Source organism: Chinchilla lanigera, unplaced genomic scaffold (genome assembly GCF_000276665.1).
Source record: "Chinchilla lanigera isolate Chin_1 unplaced genomic scaffold, ChiLan1.0 scaffold00093, whole genome shotgun sequence".
NCBI lineage: Eukaryota > Metazoa > Chordata > Mammalia > Rodentia > Chinchillidae > Chinchilla > Chinchilla lanigera.
The window spans coordinates 2,452,263-2,466,867 of NW_004955494.1; the positions used below are offsets into that span (position 1 = coordinate 2,452,263).

Here is a 14,605-nt window from a genome sequence, read left to right on the forward strand (position 1 = left end):
TTTTTTTGGTTTTTCTCCGGTACCGGGAACCGAACTCACGACCTTGCGCTTGCCAGGCAGGCGCTTTTGCCGCTGAGCTAAACCCCCAGCCCCTAGAAAGGGAAATTTCTTAAACCCAGGGTCCAGGTTTACCCTGCAGAGCTGGAACCATACAGCTACCTGTCTGGCCAGAGCTGGAACTGTGCGATGCAAGCAGCTGCTGCTGGAACTGCTCCCTGTGGCAGAGAACAGGGCAGGAATACCCAGGCTTACCCTTTCCTTCTGCTCAGCAATCTCTTGCCAGAATCACTCATCGCCTGCCCTCTGTCAGAAGCCAGCTAACATGGGAGCCATGGGATCTACAGCCCACAGAGCTGGTCCCCGGCAGCACACACAGCAGGGGAAGGCAAGGAACAAACTTGAATGCACACAGGTCAGGCTGGGCTGGTACACCATGAAACCTTTGAAATGTTCTCAGAAAATTAGGATCAAGAAAAATCTGCCTTCTCCACCATTATTACCTAGTTCTTAGAGGTCAAAAACAGGACGGGAAATAGAAATAAGAGTTAAGGTCACTGGAAAGAAGGATGCAAAGCTATTATTATGTATGAATAACATGACTGAAAACTCAAAAATGGAAAGCCCAATAGTACTAATAAGAAAGTTCACTCAGATGGCTTAATATAAGGAAAATAGGCAGATATCAATACTTTCCAAATTAATTGCTAGAAAACAGATCAGAAATACCTCCCATTCACAATACCAACAAAAACTATAACATACCTAAGAATAAAAGTTGTAAAGAAAAGAGTGAATGTGAAAAAAACTGCAAAACCTTATTGAGAGACATAAATGGCTTGAATATAGAAAGCTACCATGTTTCTGAGTGAAACAACTCAGCACTATAGAAATGTCAGTACTTTCCAAAAGTCTTTTATAGGTTTAACACAGTTCCAATGGAAACCTCAATATGTTTTATTTGGAACTTAAGCAAATAATTCTAAAGTTTGCCTGAAAAAAAAAAAAAAGGTCATGAAAATAGCTTAAGATATTATGAAAGGGTAATTTTTCTCTCTCAGAAATGGTAAAATATTTCTAAAAGGCAAAAATGTTTTAAATTGTGCAGCACTTACCTCTCAGATTGTACTTCCTTCCAGAAATCCCAGTAATACATGTAAATAAAAAGAAGGAATTCCAATCTAATCACTCATTAAAAAGCCTGGAGAATATGATCTGCATGAAATTAGACTTTTTAGTGACTCCATTTCTACAAGAGCCAGAAAATGGAAGGGGGGCAGCAGTCTCAAGACAGACTTGGCCAATATGAGTGCTTGATGCCACCTGGCTACGCAATGCCCCCGTGTTTGCCAACCATTGGCTGGACTGAGGAGTCATGGTCTATATGAAGTGTCTCATGAGACTGGATCTTTACAGAAAGCCCTTGTAGACCTTGTTGCAGTCCAGAAAAATCCACATTTGTAATCCCATGGAAAAGTTATTGGGATTCTAATAAGTTAATTCCAGTCTACCACTTCCAGTGCAAGGCATGGAGAATAAAGACACTAATATACCAACAGGTACTAATATACCTGTAGTTGTGGGGAGCCAAGGGGGTCTTAATTCCATCGAGTACAATGGCTAACTGAAACAAAGGCCTTGACCCCAGGGTCTTATTAAAACCCAAGTTTTGTTAATTTGTGAAGAGGGGAGTGACTCAGAGATGAGTAGCTGTGAGAGTGACAGGAAGTATGTGAGTGCTGTGAGCTGGGCTAGGTGGGAGGCCTGAAATCACCTCTGCAATAGCTAGCAAGAGAAAGATGTGCAGAAAGAGTAATCTGCATAACACTATTCGAGGCAATATCTAGTGTTAAGGGGGTCAGTGTTTCAGTTGTGATGTGTAATTTTTCATGCCTGAGATGTCGCAGCCTCTTTCTTGAGGCTTAATCCCAGCCAACAGTGTGGCTTTCTCGGCCCAGCTCACATATACTTTGTGGGAGCTACAGATGTGGCAACACTGCCCTGTGGCCTTGCTTCAAACACTGCACATCAGCACCTTGGTTGGACCCATTTGCATTGCTTAAAGCCAACTGAGGGGATAAGGAAAAGGCCTAGCCAGCTCTCTACATATTAATACGCCAAAATAGGGCCAGGTTTACCCAAAATGGAGCTAACTGCTCTTTTTTCAAGGAGAATCAGCCAGGTGGTCCTCTACAGATCTTGAGTGTCCTGGACCACCTACTACATCCTCTGCTAGGGACTAAACTATACCCATCTCATTTTCATACCGTGAACCCCTAACACCCCATGGGATGATGTTTGGAGATGAGGCTTTTGGAGACAATTGAGCTTCAACGAGAGCTTAATGGTGGGTCCTCATGATGAGATCAGTGCCCTACAAGAGGAGGAAGAATGCTGGAGCCCTGTCCTTGTCATGTGAAGGCACACGAAGAGAGCGGCAGTCTACACACCTGGAAGAAAGCCCTCACCAGAAACGAACTCATCAGCACCTGGATCTTGGCCTGATAATCTCCAGAACTGTGAGAAGATACACAGCTGTTGTCCGAACCACCTGTTCTGTGGTATTTCATGCTGGCAGCCTGAGCTGGCTAAGAGAAAGGCGAATCACTCCAAGAGAGAAAACTGCCTGAGAAACGGCAGAAGATTCCATCTCTCCATATCCCTCTCTCTCTTTCTCTCTCTCTCTCTCTCTCTTTCTCTCTCTCTCTCTCTATCTATCTATCTATCTATCTATCTATCTATCTATCTCTTTCTCTGTCTCTCTCTTTCTGTCTCCCCTACACACCCATGGGCACACCCAAACACACCCTGGCTCATCAAAACTTGTCCAGCTGTCACCCAGCAAAACCCAGACTCCAGGTTGGCAGTAGGACCCATCCTTGTCAGGGAGAACCTTGGGTGTATTTCCTTCCTCCATCGCTTCCTGCAGGTGCTGGCCTTAGCAGGAAGCACCCACCAGAGAGAAGGAATAGCTTGTTAACAAATGCCTGTGCAAGCCTGAGAGATGCAGCCTAGAGCATTGCATTATGGGTACTCACATGGCAGCTGCCTGCAGAAATTGACATGGGCACAGAAAGCTGCTCACTCACAGCAAACAAGCAGGCTGTCTTTTGTCAAGTTTCCCCTCTTATATGTGCCACTGGGAGGGTTTTCTCCCAGAAGATAATACAGACAGCCCTGTCACAGAGAATCCTCCACCCAGAACACTGTTGTCAGTTATCCCCACAGAACTTGACCTTGACAGGGTAGCATAAATAGCAGTCAGGGCTCCAGGAACAGTCAGAGATCTGGGAAGTGTGATGTGCTGAAAAGGAACCTATTGAATGGTATAATTGAATAAGCACTCAAAAATGGAGGATCAAATGTTTACAGTGACATATTATTTACAATAGGATTCACAAATAGCCAACAACGGGGCTAGCTGAATAAATCATAATATAGTCAGTCAATGGAACGATAAGCAGCCATTAAAAAGAATGTCTTGGAGGAGTACATATTTAATAATATAGTAAAAACAAAGCCAAGCATGGTGGGGTATGCCTGTCACCCCAGGTACTGAGGAGGCTGAGGCAGAAAGATTGAGAGTTTGAGTGCAGCCTGGGCAACTTAGGGAGATTGCAATCTTTCTTTTATTAATTAAATTTGTGGGTACGTTTTAGGAGTACATAATGACCACATTCATTATAGGGTATTTGTACCTGTACATGGTATAATGTGATTCTTTTCTTTTCGCATTCCCCTACCATCCCTTCAACCCCTCTTATTTACAAAAAGCTTTGTTTCCATTTTTTCCATCTTTTCTCATCATTTTTTCCCTTCTTTCTTTGAGACCACATTTTCAAAAAAAATTTATGTTTATATATACTTTAAAAATACAAAAAAGGAGAATGTAAAACTGAATGAAATGGTATACAAATTTTGTAAAGAAAAATAAATTACAAGGAAATACACCAAAATGTTGATTTCTGGGTTATCTTCTTGTTAAAGGTTTTTGTAATTCTAGATGTTTTATAATGAACATGTATTACTTTCATGCCTGAAAACAATGTCCACCTTAAGACAATCAAGGTACTCACATTCAAATTTTTATATGTATGATTAATTCATGCAATGAGGGTTCCCTAAACCCCAACTGAACAAATTCATTCGAGAGTACAAAAATCTATAGAAGAGCCACTGACATTCAAAATTAAAGGTATTCTCCTTAGACATAATTCTGCTTCTAAGTGCTCTGAACTGTACATTTTTGCCTTACTCTTCAACAGCAAAGGGTCTCTTCAAGAGAGAAAAATAGGGGCTGGGGATTTAGCTCAGTGGCAAAGCGCCTGCCTGGCAAGCACAAGGTCGTGAGTTCAGTTCCCGGTACCGGAGAAAAACCAAAAAAAAAAAAAAAAAGAGAAAAATAATTATGGCTTTTCCAGGGTTTCCTCCTTGATTTAAATTTTCCATTTTTTAAATGACATTTATGTGGCAAAGGTCATCTCCTCCCACAGTCGGGTCCCATACGCATGTGCTGTAAAGAAGCACAGGTAATACAGAACTTACACTGGTAATGCAGGACTTGCCTTACCTGCCTTACAGAGCAGCCTCTGAGCAGAATAGTGATGGCAGGTAAAGGAGGAATAGGCTCACAGGGACTGGCATTTTTGAGTTCTAGTTTTCAAAGCTGATTATTTTCCGGTTAGGTCTTATTTTGTGGGAAACCCGAGGGATAGTCTCACAAGGAAAGCCTTTCAAACTAACTCATAACTGACACAGACGACAGTGCACCTGAGTAGCAATGGAGAATGCAGCTCCGTTGTGTTCACTGCCTGCTTTGTGCCAGGGATTGTGCAAAGTGCTTTTCATTTAATCTTCACACCAGTTCTACGGACTGGCGCTGGCCTCATTTATCAATGCAAGAGTCACTCAGTGACTTGTCCAAGTTCATCCAGGTGGTAAATAGTGGGAAGGGTGTTAAATCAGGATGTAGCTGACTCCAAATCCCACTTCCTGTGGGCGATGAATCTGCTGCAGACCACAGAACTAGGAGACAGGGAGAGCAAAGGTGATGTCTTAGAGTTGGAGGTAGGGATTGTGGCTGTAATATTCACATAGGTGTAATAACAGATGGTCAACCAATCCCAGGCAGAAATAAACTGGCAGAACATGCAGCAGATGTGTAGAGATGATGATAAGTCTATCTGAAGTCAAAGGAATCCAACTTAGCATAGGACAGGATTCAATTTAGAGCTCAAATCAGAAAATTCTTCCCAGGTACCAGGTAGAAGGTTAATAGTTCAAGGAAAACAAAGCAAATTAAGCCTTTGGCAATACTGTAGACAATACATACAGGCTGTAAATCTGCAAAAGCTAAATTGATCAGGATCAGTGCTATAAACATCTATACTTTGAAGCTTCAGCATTTGTATAGGCTGATACATTGTGTCAACTTGAGAAGTTTAGAAGCTTAACTAAGCAACTCAGCAGGGGGCCAGAGTGTTCACTGTGTAAACATCCTCATCCTGTGCAAGAGGAGGGCAGGGAGATGGCGTGAGTGCTACACCCACCCGGAGGGGTGCAGCCTGCTTAGGATAGAATGAGGGAAAGAGGCTTGCATGCTGTCCTTTTTATCTTGCTGCTTTTGCTCTCTTCTGCCACCTTTAACTGTTGTGCCTGTGCCATGCTGTCCTGCCTTGGAGCCAGCTGATTATGGACCGAAACCTCCACAAACTGTGAGCTAAGTAAACCTTTCCTTCCTTAATTTTGGGTGGCAGGTATTTTGTCTCAGCAAGGAGAGAAAAATACCTAAGACAGCACTGTAAAGCACATGTGCTTGTAGTTTGTATGTGTATGTGCAAACGATTTGTAAGGGTTTACTTGTACAGGCTGACGTTAGATCTGAAGAGAAACTGCTCTCTCTGTATCAATGACAGCAATTACAGCTATTGCAAAATTAGTCAATGGGGATGATACGCTGCTCTGCAGTTCTGTATTTTGCCTATGGGCCAGTTTAGAAATACCAAGCCACTTGAACACCCACTACTTCAGGACCATGTAAATACTACACAAAGAGAGCCTTTTTAGTGCTTCATTTCATGCCCTCAACAGGGCACTAGAAGACTTAGAGACTTAGCTTCTTTAACTGTGACCTTTATTTTCTTTCAGAGACAAGGTCTTGCTGTGTTATCCTAGCTGGCCTCAAATTTCTAATTCAAGCAATTTTCCTGCTTCAGCCTCCCTAGTAGCTGGGACCACAAGCATGCACAACCATAACCAGCTTAACTGTGACCTTTCCATACCTGTTACCGTCCATGGGCCCTTGCCAAACCAATAAGGCTTTTTTTAAAAAAAAAAATCATAAATGCTTTTTTCTAGAAAATTGTATAAAAAATGTAGAAAATTCAGAAAAGGAAAAGAAGAATATAAAACTCACCATCTGTACAGATTTTAGAATACAGATTTAAGAATATAGAACTCACCATCTATACAGCATTTTTCTGTACAGATTTTGGATGGATAGATATAAAAATAACTATTAATCTAGAAAAAACATTCTCAATGTACCATTTTATCAAGTATTTCTGTGCATCTATTGATAGGATCATATGGTTTTTCTTCTTCTTCCTGCTGACATGATGAATTACACTGATTTTCAGATGTTAAACCAGACTTGCATACCTAGAATAAATCCCACTTGGTCATAATCATTTTTACACATTGTTGGATTTGGTCTGCTAATATGTTTCTGAGGATTTTTGCATCCGTGTTCATGAGAGATGCCAGTGTAGTTTTCCTTAACTCTGTCTGGTTTGGTGTTTGGGAACTACTGGCCCTAGAATAAATCAGGAAGTGCACCTTCTACTTTTGTTTTCTGGTGCAGTTTAGAGAACTGATTTAATTTTTTCCTTAAATGTTGGTAGAATTTACCAGTGTACCCATGTGGGCCTGGCAGTTTCTGTTTTGGAAAAGAATCACTGATCCAGTTTCCTTAATAAGAACAGGCCTATCCAGTGTATCAATTTCTACTTATATGAGTTTTATTTGTATCTTTTAAGGAATTGTTCCCTTTCATTTAGGTTATCAAATTTGAAAGGATTGAGTTGTTCGTCATATTTTGTATTATTCTTTTTAAAATTTTTATTAGTACATGTTTGCAGTTCACACAATTTACTGTCATCTTGGGGAGTGGTTACGTGTACATATTACAGCTTGTTTGTGGGGGTTGAGTTTTTTAATCTTTTACCATCTCTGGGATCAGTTGGATGGCTCTTTCATTTCTTATACTAGTAATTAGACATTGTCATCTTTCTTCCTTTTTTTTTCCAGTTAGCCTAGCTAGGGGTTTGTCAATTTCATTGATCTTTCAAAGTGCCAGCTTTTAGTTACATTGATTTTTGTCTATTGATTTCCTGTTTTCAATTTCATAGATTTCTGCTCTGAATTTTATTGTTTCTTTGCTTTTGATTATTTTGGATTTAACTTGCTCTTATTTTTCTAGTTTCATAAGGTAGAAGTTTATTGACATTAGATTTGTTTTTGTTTTATAATATATACATTTAATGCTATAAATTTCTAAGCATGGCTTTCACCATAACTTTGATATGCTGTACTTTTTTAAATACTACAGATAGAACCCATAACCTTACATATGCTAGAGTTCTACCACTGAGCTACAGTAGCAACTCCTTAAATTTTAATTTTTTGAGACACATCTCACTATGCACTCCAGGCTGGCCTCAAACTTCCAATCTTCCTGCCTCAGCCTCCTGAGTGCTGTAATTACAAGCATGCATTATTATGCCCTGCTTAATTTTTATTTTCAGTCAGGGTCTTGTTAAGTTGCCCAGGCTGGCCTTAAATTCTCTCAATCTTCCTACTTCTATCTCCCAAGTAACTGGGATTACAAGTGTGTACACCATACCCAGGGTAGTTTTTTGTATTTGTTTAGTTTGAAATATTTATTTTTCTTAAGAGTTCTTTAACTCTTGTTTTTCAGAAATATGTAGTTTCAAGAATTCTGTTATTTTCTATCTTTTTGGTTTTTACTTCTAGCTTAATTCCACTGTGATCTGACTTACATGATGTGATTTCTATTCTTTTAAGTTTGTTAAGGGATGTAGCGTCTAGATGAGTGTCCCACACAACCTTTAAAAGAAAGTGCATTCTGTTGTTGCTGGGTGAAATACTTTAAAAATGTAAATTACAGCCAGTTGATTGATGGTGTTGTTCAGTTAAACTATGTTCATCCTGATTTTTTGTCTACTGGATGTTTATTTTTGGTAGAAAAATGCTGAAGTCTCCAGCCACCATGGTGGGCTCATTTCTTTCTCTTGGCAGTTCCATTTGTCTTTTACCCTGTGTGGCTTGGTGCTCTGTCGTTAGGTGCATATACATTAAGTGTGCATAAGTATTATTATATCATCTTTAGGAAGCTGACTACAACCACTGTTAATTCCTATCATTTTGTTCTGAAACCCTGTATCATTTTTATTGTTTTTGCTTTGTTTTGTTTTTGTCTATGTTGTTGGTATTTTGCTACTGTTCTTTTTTTTATTATTCTCTTTAAAATAAAAAAAGCTGACTACTTTATTCATTACATTAACCCTCTCTTATTTCTGCTTCTTCTTCTTCTTGTCCTCCTCCTCCTTCTTCTCCTCCTCCACCTCCTCTTCCTCTTCTTCTTCTTCTTCTCTCTGCAGTACTGGGCATTGACCCCAGGGCCTTATGCATGCTAAGCAAGTCCTCTACCATTGAGCTTTTTTTAACTTTTGTTTTATCCACTTTGTCTCTGAGTTGTGTACTTAGAACATTGACAATTAAAGTGATTATAGATATGGTTGGATTAATATCTATTCTGTTTGCCACTATTTTCCATTTATTGCCCTAATCTCGGGGGGGGGTGCTGTTTTTTATTGTTGCTGTTGTTTTATTTTTTGGTTTTTGGTGTTTGGTTTGGTTTGGTTTGGTTTCAGGGGAAGTTGAGATAGGCTCTCACTTTTTAGTGCAGGCTGGCCTTGAACTTGGGGCAATCTTCCTACCTCCACCTCCCGAGTGCTGGGATTGCAGTTGTGCATCACCACACCCCGCTGGTGTTTGGTTCCAGCATTTTATTTGTTTTTGTTTTTTTGAAACAGAGTCTTGCTAAATAAGTTGCTGACTTCCCAGGCTGGGCTTGGAGGAACTTCTGTTCCTCCTGCCTCAACTTCCCAGAGTACTTGGATGACAGGCATCCACTACCACAAGCCACTACCACTACCTCTAAACCATCCATGGCTTAGCTTTTCTTTTTGTGTGGATTTTACTTTCTGTTTTGTTTTGTTTTTTATCCTTCACTCTGCCTTCTCTGGTTTTAACTGAGCATTTTATATGATTCTCTTTTATGCTGTCTTAGCATATCATCTATACCTTTTTAAAAAAAACATTTGTGTTTTAGTTTGCCATAAAGTTTGCAATGTTCATTTACAACTAATCCAAGTCCACTTTCAAACACTACACTATTTCTCTGGTAGCGTGTTTAGTTCCTCCCTCCGTTCCCTATGACATTAATGTCATCCACTTCCTTTGCCCACAAATGATAATCAATTGCTGCTCTTTTTTTTTTTCCAGTACCAGGAATCAAACTCAGGACCTCACATCTGCCAGGCAGGTGCTGGGCCACTGAGCCATATCCCCAGCCCTGTTGCTCTTACTACTTTGAACAGCCTGTTATCTGTCAGATCAATTAAGAGAAAGAAAAGAAATTTATCTTTACTCATTCCTTCCCTAACACTCTTTCATTCTTTATGTAGACCCAGGTTTCTGACCTGTACCATCCTTTTCTCTTTATGAAGAAGTTCCTGTACTATTTTTTTGCAAGCAGGTGAGGTGTTATTAAGGTACAGATCTAAAATGTGCCCCCAGATCGTTTGTGTTTGAGGTTTGGTTCCACATGTAAGTGTTCAGAGGTGGGGCCTACGGAGGTGATTGGACCAGGAGGGCTATAACCTCACCAATGGATCAATCCCTCGATGTGTGCATAGCTTAATGGGCTACTGGGAGGTAGCAGAAACTTTAGGAGAGGGGTTTAGCTGGAGGAAGTGGGTCATTGCCAGTGTGCCCTGGAAGTACATTTTGCCCTCCCCCTTCCTGGCTGCCATAAAGGGGAGCAGCTGTGCTTTATCATGCATGCCCCACCATCTCACCAAAGGCCCAGAAACAATAGACCCAAGTGACCATGATTGAAACCATAAATCAAAATAAATCTTTCTTCCTTTGATCTCTCAGGTATTTGTTACAGCAACAGAAAGCTAGCACAAGAGGCAAAGGGTGGGGACACAGGGTGCATTCCCTAGCCCTGTGACTGAGTCTCAGTCTCTCAAGGAACCTGTGCTCCTCGGCTGTGCCTTTCACTACTGTCTGTCCTCTAGCAAGAGAGAAAGGCCAGAGGGAGATGGAGTTGGTAGCTCCCTTTCCCCAGGTCAGTTAGGATCTGGTAAAACCCAATGTGGCTATGTGCTGATAAAAATTTCCTTTGAAAGCTCTTTAAGGGAAGACTTCTGTTAAGAAAAAAAAGCTCTGGCTCACTTCAGAATCTTCAATTTTCCTGGGTATCTTCCTCTGATCTATACTCAAGATTCCTGGGTATTTTCCTCTGATCTATACTCAAGAACTTTCTCAGGCTCCTGGAAGTAAAACTCATAAGAGTGGGGGCCTCCATAACACTGGATTCCCCTGGAATTATTAACTTTAAAGCTTGCCCACACTGAACTCCAGAAATTCACCCATTATGTAACAGAAAATGCCCTCCCAGCCAGTATATTTCAGTTTGTTAGTCGCCCAGGTAATAGTTCCTGTTCCCGTTCTGGTTGCTTCTGTCTCTTAAAAATGGCTAGTCACTGTGATGCATAGCTGGTTACTATGCTGCATAGTGTATAAACCAATCACCAATTCACAAGCCATTCTGCCTCTGTACTTCCTGCTTGCTTATCCCATTGTATCAGTCAGGGTTTCACTAGAGAAAAGAGCTATAACACAAGATATACAAATGTATAAGAAATTAGAAGATTGGCTTACCACGGTCAGCCATACAGTTGGATAAGGAAGCGTGCAGAGGGTGTCTGCACACTGGAAACCGAAGGATTCAGTCCAGGGTCTGGAATTCACTGCAGCGTTCCACACAAGTCCTTATCAGGAGGCCAATGGGTCTGTAATGGAAGGCTGATGAGCCTACACCGGAAGGCTGAAGGATCCAACGCAGAAGCCAAAGAGTCTGCACTAGAGGCCAAGAGACAACATCCAAGCTGAAGGCGAAGACTGGAGCTCCTCTGAATAAAGCCCCTCTGTCCTTCTGCATTTCCCTTTTATATCATCTAGGTGATGAGGCACCCTAGGGTGAGTCCTCTACACCCTAGGGTGTAGAATTGCTGAGCCAACTTAGTTAAGCTTCTAAACATCTCAAGTTGACACAGTCAATCAACCACTACACCCGTATAAGCCCTAGACCACCAGAGATCAGGGCCTGATACTCTGGGAATGATCCTGATCAGTGCCTGTTGACATAAATAAATCTGCCTCCAAATCCTTCTGCTTGCCGTTGCAATTACAGCTCAAGTTTTTCTACCCAGATGCAGCCTCTGGCAGCAGACTTTAGCTCGTAGACTACTGCTCTTGGAACCTGTAATCACGGTATTCACAGGTCTCTCCAATTCTAGAGGCAATGCCTTGCCCTGTGACCTCTGTTCTCTGATGGCTCTAAGAAGAGTTGTTGACTTTCAGTTTTTCCCTTTTTCTCTTGTTTTAAGCATAAAAACAATACCACTCAACCTCTCTATCCATTCATCTGTTGGTGAACATGGAAAGTGCCTCCAAGATTTAGCTATTTGCACACAATGGAGCACTACTCTGCTATAAAGAAAAATAGACTCGAGTCATTTGTGGGAAAATGAATGCACCTTGAGACCATAATGTTAAGTGAAATAAACCAGACACACAAGTTTATATATTACGTGGTTTCTTTTAATGAGAAACCCAAATTATAAAAAAGAGAAAAATGAAAGATAATAAATGGGAAGGGGATCAAGAGATAGAGGGAGGTGGAGGAAGAGGAGAGAAAGGGGATGACAAAAGAAACTAAGATGTTATGTACATGTACCAACTCCATGGAAGGAACACAGACGTTACATACTGCAAACGTGCACCAATAAAGAAAATTGCCTATCTGCTTATGGCTACCACAGAGGAAGCATGGTCCAAGTCTCTCTTCCCACCGAAGTAAGCTTAAGTCAGTGACTCCTAAGGCAAGTGGGAGGTTTTGGAAGCTCTTCATTGGAAGGCTGAGCAACGAAACAGCTGGTGAGAGTGTAGAAGCCGTTGTGAGCAGCAGGGAACACCGACGGGCCACACGGTAATGAGAGCTCCAGGGGCTCTGGGTTTGTCACTCAAGCCACTGCGGAGGAGGTGGATGCAGTCATGAACGCAGGGCCACACATGATGGATGGAAGAACTGTGGAACCCGACACTGTTCCGAGAGAAGATTCTCAAAGACCAGGGGCCCACCTCACTGTGAAGATGTCTGTTAGTGGCATTCAAGGAAATACTGAAGAACGTCACCTACAGGATTGTGTTGAACAGTATGGCAAAACTGAAGTGACTGAAGTCATCACCGACCAGGCAGTGGCAAGAAGAGAGGCTTTGCTTTTGTAACCTTTGGCAACCATGATTCTGAGGCTAGGATGGTCGTTCAGAAATATGAGGTTGTGAACGAACGGCCACAACTGTCCGGGGAGGAACACAGGAGATGGCTTGTGTTTCATCTAGTCAAAGAGGTCAGAGTGGTCCTGGAAATCATGGTGGTGCATGGAGATGCCAATGGTAATTTCGGTAACGGCGGAAACTTCAGTAGTGAAGGTGGCTTTGGTGGCAGCTGTGGTGGTGCTGGATATAGTGGCAGTGCAGATGGCTACAGTGGATTCGGTAATGATGGAAGCCATTTTGGAATTGGTGGAAGCAACAATGATTTTGGCAGTTACAACATCAACCTTCAAATTTCAGACCCAGGAAAGAAGGAAACTTTGGTGGCAAAAGCTCTGGCCCCTATGGTCAGGGGGACCAATACTTTGCCAAACCATGAGAGGGGCTATGGCAGTTCTAGCACCTGCACTAGCTACGGCAGCAGTACGAGGTTTTAACTACTGCCAGGAAAGAAAGCTCAGCAGGTCGGGAGAGCCAGAGAAGTGATAGGGAAGCTACAGGTTACAACAGATGTGTGAACTCAGTCAGCCACAGTAGTGCAAGACCTCACTGCTACGAAGAAGATATGTTTCCGACAACACTCATGTCTGTGGGCAAAAAAGCTCAAGGACTGTACCTGCATCTAACTGTATAACAGATTATTTTAGTCTCTGTTCTGTGGAAAGTGTAAAGCACTCCAACAAAAGGGTTTTAATGTAGCCTCTTTTTTTTTTTTTTTTTTGCAAGCATGCTGTTGATTGCTAAATGTAATAGCTTGATCAGGATGTTGAAGACATCTTTTAAAAAAGAGAATTTTAAAAAACAGTGCCACTCAAGCTCCTTACATGTCATATCAGAAAACAAAAGTGAATGTACTGTTTTATATCCATCTTTGCTTTTAACTACTATTACAAGGCATTTCTGTACTGATAAAAATCCTTCTACAATCCTTCCTTTTTAATGGCTGGGTAGAGTTCCTTTAATAGACACACAAGAGTATACTCTACCAGTTCTCTATCTGAGGACATTAAATTTCAAGTTTTCTTTATAAATATTTTATAAATAATATTCTTTATAAATAGTATTGTTGTTGTTGTTCTAAACATCCCTTTTCTCTATCTTTACATACCTCTTTTATTTCCTTAGAAAAAAATTTTGTTTACCCAAGCACGATGGTACATTCCTGTAATCCCAGCTACTTGGGAGGCTGAGGCAGGACGATTAGCAGTTCAAGGCCAGCCTGGGTAACTTACCAATACTGTGTTTCAAACAAACAAACAAATAAAAAAGAATGAATTTTTATCAAATTGATGGGTAAAACAAATGTGTGCAGACTGCTAAGCCATTTGTGACCATCCACTGTGCCTGTTAGCCTGACTAGGTTAAGAAAGCCTAGAACATTAGTAAAGCACAGTTCTGGGGAGGAGAGGGGAAGACCATCCCAGTTGTGGGTGGCACCATCCGATAACCTGGCAGCTCAGATGGAGTGAAAGGGGGAAAAGGAAGTCGGCCTGCATTTGGAAAGCTCTGCTCTGATTGAGCAGTTGTGTCTTTTACTACTGCTGTCTCCTGCGGACTCAGACCTCAGCTTCCGCCTTTCACCTCGGACACACACCTGGACTCTCCAGGGGCATCTGCACCTTCGGTCTCAGACTGGTGCTGCACCCTAATCCCTCTTGCTCTGCTTCCAGCTTCTCGGACTGAGCAGCTACTGGATGCTCTGGCCCTGCACTGCACAGGTGGCCACTGTGGACTCTCACACCTCTGACCTGGAAGTCTACCATATATATTCTTTCTGTTGAGTCTGGTTCTGTAGAGAACTCTAATCAATACAGTGCTCAAAGCTGTACTAACAAGTTTTACACAAAAAAGGAATTTCCATCCATAGAAAAGTGTGAGAGTTCTTGGTTCTTCATTC

General features: G+C 41.6%; 1 long non-coding RNA gene and 1 pseudogene across 1 annotated transcript; one reads left to right on the forward strand and one right to left on the reverse strand.

Moving 5' to 3' along the window:
• Positions 1–4,427: 4,427 nt before the first annotated feature.
• Positions 4,428–11,225, reverse strand: LOC106146737. Its single transcript, XR_001231295.1, has 2 exons — positions 11,032–11,225; positions 4,428–5,022 (listed from the first exon to the last, which is right to left on the reverse strand). It is a non-coding gene; the product is annotated as an uncharacterized LOC106146737 (long non-coding RNA).
• Positions 11,226–12,201: 976 nt separating this feature from the next.
• Positions 12,202–13,145, forward strand: LOC102007347 (annotated as a pseudogene).
• The last annotated feature ends 1,460 nt before the right edge of the window (positions 13,146–14,605 follow it).